The following is an 8,768-nucleotide window of genomic DNA, read 5'->3' as shown; positions in this document are numbered from 1 at the left end:
TTTTTTCAACATGCAAAGGCCAGGATGGTCTGTTGCCTTCCTGTGTCCACTTCCACACAATCATCTCTCACCTTTGTCTGAATGTTGACTTTCAAACCACTTAGGATGCATTCTTTTAAGTGGCTTTCCCACTTGAAGCGAGGTCCCTCTGGGCTCTCCTGAGGCCGTGCAGTGGGAGGAGGACTTGCTGCTTTTTTCTACTTCTTTCTTCCAACTCTCTGATTTGCTCTTCCAGGACTTTACCCCTTTGCTGCAAATGTTCATTATTTGGCTCTGGAGGAGGAGGTTGTTGTTCTGGGCTCAGCACTGCAGAAACTGCCCTACGTAAATGTTGGTGTAGTGTGGGTACCCCAGAAACACAATAAAAATATATATATATATATTACACAGTGTTGCTTTAAAAGACAATTTTTTAAAATGTACATTGTACTTTGTGCTGTTTTTGCATTTGTTTGCAGGCAATATCAAAGTCACTCGGAGATGGAGAAGGAACAGGGAGTAATTATTTTACTGACAGCTCCTCCCAGTGAATATTTGTGATCAACAAAGAGACATTCTGTGTATGTTAAGTAATTGTGAGTGTTCAGCCATAGTTTGTTTGTGTAATTATTAAAATTGTTTTTAGTTTATTAATATAATTATTAGGTGTTTTTTTTTTTTTTTTGTGACTGGTATTGTTTCTGTCACACAGGTCAAGGCTCCTCAGGTTGGAGGTTCCAGCCCCACTCTGGGTGACTATGAGGAGTTTTATGTGTTCCCCCCGTGTCCGCGTGGTCCAAAAACACACGTTGGTAGGTGGATTGCCAACTAAAATCTGTCCACAGCTGTGAGTGTGTGAGTTTGTGTCACCCTGTAAAGGACGGCACTCCCTCCAGGGTCTGTTCCCACCTTGTGCCCAGTGATTCCGGGTAGGCTCCGGTCCCACCACCACCCTGAACTGGATAAGGACTTACAATGGATAAGGACAATGAATGAATGAATGAATTAATTAATTAAAATGTGTTGTAATAAGTTGCGATTTCAAGCAGAAATGAATAGAAGATTTTTGTTGTAAGTATTTTTAGCAGTAACAAACATTATGTAACCACATCTGGACTCATGACACATGAAAGGTTACTGATATCACTGAGTTGGATGGTATTTTGTTGTTTATTTATTTACATATAAATATTAAATGTGAGTTAATATTAGCTTGAAATCTGTACTTGTTGCCTTTTTTTGTCTTAAATTATGGTTCTAAATTTCTTTAAATAGGTTTTGGCTAAAACACTTTTCACATTTACAGATGCTTATTTCAGAGACCCAATGTACCTCTAGTTGCTTTCCATTAGTAAGCGTCATTATTTCCACATTAATTCTACTGCAAATTTAATAGATATCCTATTGAAATAAAAATGTGTATGCTACTGACAGTGTGTCGGTAGTTTGTAGCACATCTATGGGAATAACGATGATGTCTTGGAAATTTCTACCCATACTGCTGATATTTCCACTTGCATGCTTTTGCCATGTACACCTGTATGCTACTGACAGTCTGTAGATACTTTGTAGCACAACGACAGAAATAACACTGACAGCTCAGGAATTTCTACATTCATTGTACTGAATTGTCTATATACATTCTACTGAAACATTAATAAGTATTTTACTGAAATATCTACAGGTATGCTACTGACAGTTTGTTGATAATGTGTAGCACATCTACAGAAATAGCATTAATAGTTTGATGACAGTCTAGTGATAACTAGATGACTAAACTTTGTTTAGTACGTTTACTGAGTGTCAGCTTAATGCCTACAAATATGTCTCCGTAGACTATAATAAAGAGACAAAATGAGTGCTTAAATAAAGTAAACTGACAGTCTGCTGATTAATTATTAATAAATTAACCCTCTTACAGCTATTCAACAGATGCACTTTTTACAGGTTACTGAAAGTATGTTGAATATCTACATGGGAACCATGCCCTTATCTTGTCTCTCATTAAACCATTGAAGACTTGTATTCTGTTCATCAAAAATACATATTTATTTTTGCATTGCCATTTACTCAGAAAAAACTTGTAATGCATTAAAAGTAGATTAGATGTGCACCTCATTATGCACATATGCAGGCATATGCTAGGAGCACATGGCTCTGTTATTGTTTTGTTCTTGTCTCCCTCCTTGTCTCCGCCTTACCACCCCTCATTATCTGTCCCAGGTCTTCCTTGTCTGTGGTGTATATTTAAGTTCCCCTATTTCACTGTTTGGTTGTTGGACATTTTCCCTTTGTGTGCTTGTTTGGTCTGTCTGATTCTTGTTCAAAGTAGCTACAACTCTATTTTGTATCTGTCGTCTAGTTTTTTTATATGTCCAAATAGCTCTCTGTGTTTAGTTTTAGATTTAGCACTGTATTTAGGTTTGCTTTATGTCTTGGTCTCTGTTCAGTCCATGTCTACGTCTCTCAGTCTGAGTATCTCTTGTATTTTGTCTGATTATCTGTTTGTTGTGACATTGATTTTCACTGCACATCCTTCCATGTGTACTGTCTTAGCAAAGCCAAGGCTTCAATCCCTGCCTAGATAAAAGTATATAGAATATTGTTCATGTAAATCATGTAAATGATTTTGTCTTTCACTTAAAAAAAATTAGGCTTTGTTAGCAGTGTGTTACAAAGTAGAACACTTCAGTTAGATTTCCTCTGGTCTTTTCCTCTGGTTTCCCTAAAAAGCCTAGGCAATGTTGTCATAAAACACATAAAAACCAACACATATGGTCAAACACAGCCTATACACATTCCCCTTCACAAATTCTGCCAAAATACATGCCTGCAGTTGAAATCTTGAAACACAAAAACACATGACAGATGGACATGTGTACATGCAGACGGATGGCATGAGGTATGAAATAAAAACAAACCATAATTTAAGATGGTGTTATGGTGGTGGAATTCATTAGGAATTCAAGTTTATTCAGAACAAAGGGGAAGCGGTCATATGGTAATCATTAAGAGCATTACGTCTGATTGCCTCATGGAAGAAGACTTCAAAATGAAAGCAAAAAATTTATTTGTCTCTGTGTGTTTGTCCTTCAGTCTCTGTGTGCTGTAAATATTTACCCTTATCCCGACAGGCAGATGAATGGAGCAGTGCAACATAAGAGAGTGTAGGAGGAGAATGAGGAAGTGTGTGTTTATGACTCATCCATCATCCTCATGTAGCATGAAGCTGCTTTGGGAAGTTTTGAGTCATTGAGTTAAGGACCTATTTCATATCTGAACAGGGTGAGTGAAAGACTTAGTTTGAGGAATGAAAATAAAAACAGATATGAACTGTCAAATTAAGGCTGTGCAATTTTGTTTTTGAATCATTAGCACAATATTAATCTCTGTAATACTAGTGTTGAAGAATCATTTGCTGTATCATATGAAAGTTTCTGTGGGTGCTAAAATATCCAGAAAAAGGTAGTATTTAATGAAGCAATAAGTCATTTTCACAACCAATAATATGCGAACTGTATTTAGGTAAGTGACTATTTACAACCTCTGAAAAAGATGTTGTCTTGAAGGCAGTGCATGTAAGATCTCAATTCTCTGCATGAATGCTGCCATCACAGAAATGGAAGTCACCTTTGCCAAGGCAAAAGACCCTGGCTTTTGGATTTATAGCTGATAATAGTCTGGATGGTCCTTTTTTTTTATTTGGTCTTGAGCACATGGTATCAATTCCTTCCCAAATGGATCTGAAACACTTTGTCTGAACAAAATTCACATTTCCACTATGTGATGGTCCATCCCAGATGCCTCAGAGCCCAGAGAAATCAATGCCACTTCTGGCCATGATTAACATAAGGCTTCTAGTCTTGCACCCTTACTGATAAAGCCCTGAAATTCTTAAATCATGTAATGATTTTATGCACTATAGCAGAGACATATTCAAATCTTTCAAAAAGATTATTGTTTTGTAACAATTACATAATTTTCTGATGGATTTGTCGACAAGCTAGCCTGTTTGACTCACTGGTGGTTCCAGACTTGTAATTTCACATTCTCTGCTTCATAACTTTCATATTTTATAAGATATATGCATGATTAGGGTATCACAAGAAAGCTATAACTTCTTCTTTCCATTGGAGTGTAAATTATGTAAATATAAAGACAAAAAATGAGGCATCTGCCTCAAGCAACACATGTACAATCCTTATAAATAATAATAATAATAAAGATACATTTTTCATCTTCTGTATTATAAGGGGAATTGCGTATTATAATGCAATACCTATTACCGGCCATTCATTAAATGGCCTATTCAAGTTAATGAAGCACTGTTTGACACAATTTTTGACACTTTGAATATGTTTTACTTATATTTCATATTTATTTTTCAAAAAGGGCTAATAGTTACACATTTAGTAAATCAATTATTGCTTGTTAGAACCTAACATTGCCCAATATGGCTTTTCATGGCCCAAACATAAATGTATATATGTAGTAATTCACGAAACAAACTATTTGTTTCAAATACAATTCAAATACTGTATCAATTTTCGGTGCTCAAAATAACACTATGGTTCACCATATGTGATCCTCTATTTAGATTTAAATAAATATCAAATAAATCAATTTGGAACACTCAATTTTTCTGGTAAAATTCTACACATAAATCCACATATGGATATGTTGATGTCTAAAGTAATTTATAGTGTACAAGAAACCAAAATAAATGGCAGGCAAGACTTTGTATAGTATCAAAGGTGGTCCTTCTGTGGCATTGCTCAAAGAACCACTGATTACATGTTTATTTAAGAGTAAATGTAAGCTTTCAAATGTACTCTTTCTGATAAAGAGTAAATACAATCTAAGGATTGAACAGCCAGTCTGAAGTTCAGATCAGTCATATAAGTTCATAATATTACAGCTTAACCATAATATGAAAAATGATATAATGACGATATTAATTATGATAATGCACATGATTCTATAGACTTTGTGTGAGAATTGTGTTAGCACTACTTATTTAGCTCCAATGAACTCTAACAAGGCAGTTTTCATATTCCACATAGCTATGAATAAACACAAATGAGTCAGTCAGAAGACAGCATTTTTATCTTTTGTTATTTATTGCAGGTGTTATCTAGGTCTATTACACAATAAATGTAATGTAAAAGAGAGCATTAAAGTAGAAATCAAAACTATACACACCAAACCTGACACAATTTATTTGTAATTTCTCTGATTGGTTGGACTTTATTCACAACAAAATAAAACTGAGAATATGTAATTTAGAAGTGGTAAAGATATCTTCCTTCTGCCCAAGCAAAAAATGCACACACTGATATCGCGTACATCCAGTTTAAAAAAAAAAAAAAAAAAAAAAGGCGAATGGAGTGTTTCATTTCTTTCTACAAGAACTGAAACATCATAAAGGGTCGTACGCATAATTTATGTTGTCTATAATTCAATTTGAATCTGTAACAAAATTGTCCACACGTATATATATATATTTCCAGACACTTTCATTTCCAAGTAGGCTCTGGACCCACTGCAAACCCTGAACTTGATAAGCATTTACAGATAATGAATGAATGAAAAAATACCTTATGGCTTATAGGTCTGATGTTTTGGTACCACTTTAGAATACGATTACACTTATAAATAAAGGTTTATTTGTTTAGAATGACAGTTTAAAATGTTTTATTAAAGTTATTAAATATGTTGTTAATAATCAGTTATAACACGTAGACAGAAAGGACAACAGTGATCTGTTTTTTGCCAAATTGTGTACCCATCTACAATGTTAAACCTCAGATCTTGCTGAGCACATATTTGTTAATACATTTAACCATTTAATCTCCAAGTTTAATAAAATAACTGTTTTTTTTTACATACATTAATGATAATGTGGTGTGTGCTTTTACATGTGAAATGACTAAATTCCTCTTTTCATATTTTTGCTTATTCTTTACCTTTACATTTTCAGTATCAAAAAAAAAAGGTTACCACTGCCCTTCCTTCTGTGTCGCAAATGGTTATTAATTAATTTTAAGGTGTTTAAAACCTAATTAATAACATGTAATAAACAGACAATTTTACATTATCATTTAACAAATGTTTTGCTTAAAATTACTTGGAGCCAACAAATAAATGAGAGTTAAATATAATCCATTAATAATTAAGGCTATAAAATTCACCTGAGTGATTAGGAACATATCAGTGGTAAGCAAAGAATTCCTGTTTTACTTGGTAATAAATATGAGGTAACACATAAGCTAAATCCCCCAAGTCATCCATCACTTTAGAAGAAGAAGAATCCCTTAGGGAAATTGCTTCTCTGCATTTGACCCATCCGTGGCAGTGAACATACAAACACACACTAGTGAGCAGAGAACACACATACAACCGGAGCAGGGAGCTCCCAACCACCTTGGCACCTGGGGAGCAGTTTGGGGCTTAGGAGCCTTGCTCACAGCACAGCTGTGAATGAATGGTGTTTTGCTTGTCCAGGTAATTGAACCGGCGATCCTCTGGCCTAAAGCTTTTCTCTAACCTCAAGGCCACAGCTGCCCCCAATGACTGAAATAAAGTGTTTTCTACAGCCTGATTTGCTCATGACTACCAGGGGTCCCAGTACTTGTGGAGGGCACTGTAGTGGTCAGCTCTACATCATAGGTGTTTCTATCCTGTTAAACTGCTAATGGTGGAGCAAAGGCCAGATACTCGAAAGGGTGGGATTTGAATATAAGCTTGAACACCTGTTTTGCTCAGGGTGGCCTAAACTAGTCAAATACACTCCTTTTGTTTTCCTTGATAAATTTTGTACCCTATGAAATACAGGCTTTATATCAGATAAGACAAAAAAATTGTCTCCAGGTGTCTCAGATTAGGCATACAGAACAACAGCCAGTCTTTTCCCTGTTCTTCTGTTAGTCACTGTGTAATAAAGGCCAATGTAAATAGCTTAAAATTGTTTCATTTAGTTTGAAAAAACAGAATATTTCAGGTACTGAGGTAGAGAATGTTCTGAGGGTAAATCCTGGGACCTTGTATGGCTTTGCTGTAGTTTGCCAAGAGCTAAATCTTTACACACAGTACTGAATAAAATACAAGCTCATTTCAGAAATAAACGACTAAAATGTGGGGTGAGAGCAGTTCCCCTCAAGCAGATGCAAACAATAAGAATACAGGGTTTCAGCATTTCCTCTTCACAAAGAGCAGGTTTTGAGGACTGTTAAAGAGAGAGCCTGAATACATCTGGGCTTGATGTTAGATTTTAACATGGTTTCATATTAGCTCCAATCTAGCATTCTTCATTATTGGGCAGAGGTGTCAAGTAACGAAGTATAAATACTTCGTTACCTTACTTAAGTAGAAATTTTGGTTATCTATACTTTACTGGAGTAATTATTTTTCAGCTGACTTTTTACTTCTACTCCTTACATTTTCATGCAATTATCTGTACTTTCTACTCCTTACATTTTAAAAATAGCCTCGTTACTTTTATTTAAAGAAAAAAAAATTAATTTGATTATGGTTGTATGAGAAATATAAACATATAACATTCTGACACCCTGTTGGTTTGTAAGCGACCCATCGCACCTGCACAAGTCACGTCACACTCCAACAAGGACATAGCAGACGTATGTAGCCTAGTATGGAGATGTCAGTGGCAGAGACTCAAGAGAACTCAAGCGAAATGGCCCAACTAAACACCAGCGAGGAGGTTGGTAGCCAGGAAGACCAGCCAACCCATATACATCCCTGGCTGTACCTGGAAGAAATTTTCGAAATGATTGGATGCAAAAAATTGTAGTAGCCTAGTAACGCACTAATGGTAAATTTGCAAAGTTTGCTATGGCTAGGTAAATGGTTTGCTTGCAGGCAGTAGGCTATGATTGAATTTTGCAAGTTTGTTTGATGGGCTCTGTGTGAGATTTGAAATTTGACTTTAGCCAAAAGTTATCTAAGCTTATATCATTGCTATATGAAATATTTGTAAGTTAAATGTGCAAAGCTATAGTCTACAGTTGGTTGATAAAGCATGTACTAAGGATAAGCGTGATCCTGCCCAACTACCAACTATCACCCAAATGCAATTTAAAATGAATTCAAGTCGGACTATCTCATCAATAATGCTACTTTTCAGCCATGCCAGCAGCTGCTTGTGTATGGAAGCAAATCTGTCTCATCAGATTTTGAACTGAATTATGTTGCTTTTGAATTTATGTCTTCAGATATCCACCTCTGAATATTTTGCTTCGCAATTATGCATCTGAATATAATTGCTCTTGAATTGAACTCGTGAATTTTCAAGAACACGTTTTCACTGTTATTATTCAAGGTTATTAAATTCAGATAAAAAAATTCAGACAATATATTTTGAAGTTGCTCAAATTCTATAGACAAAATTCAGATGCCAGAATACGAGTAAAAAAATTCAGAGTACACATCCGGGGTACAAAGGATAAGCCATCGATTCTGTCTCCAATTGAACCAACATCCAACCATGTAAGATGCATAATTGTGAAGCAAAATATTCAGAGCTGAAGACTTAAATTCAAAAGCAACAAAATTCAGATGCATAATTTCAGTCCAACAAAATTCATTGCTACAAATTCAAAGGTGGTAATATTTCAAAATCTGATGAGACAGATTTACTTCTATAGTTGTGGTCCTAAAACAGCTTTAAGTGGCAAAGTGGTCTGCTTAACATAATTGCATAGACAAGTGAAACTGCTCCCTAACTTGTAGTCTCCCCTTTATTCATGAGCATGACATTTATTACAGCAGAA

The 8,768-nt window shown here is 35.3% G+C and overlaps 1 long non-coding RNA gene across 1 annotated transcript; it reads left to right on the top strand.

Moving 5' to 3' along the window:
- Positions 1 to 233: 233 nt before the first annotated feature.
- LOC136674374 (uncharacterized) lies at positions 234 to 822 on the top strand. The gene is made up of 3 exons (XR_010796046.1): positions 234 to 341; positions 459 to 575; positions 692 to 822. It is a non-coding gene; the product is annotated as an uncharacterized lncRNA (long non-coding RNA).
- Positions 823 to 8,768: the final 7,946 nt, after the last annotated feature.

The sequence above is a fragment of the Hoplias malabaricus genome, chromosome 18 (assembly GCF_029633855.1).
Source record: "Hoplias malabaricus isolate fHopMal1 chromosome 18, fHopMal1.hap1, whole genome shotgun sequence".
NCBI classification, from domain to species: domain Eukaryota; kingdom Metazoa; phylum Chordata; class Actinopteri; order Characiformes; family Erythrinidae; genus Hoplias; species Hoplias malabaricus.
This window is presented reverse-complemented; position numbering and strand designations above follow the sequence as displayed.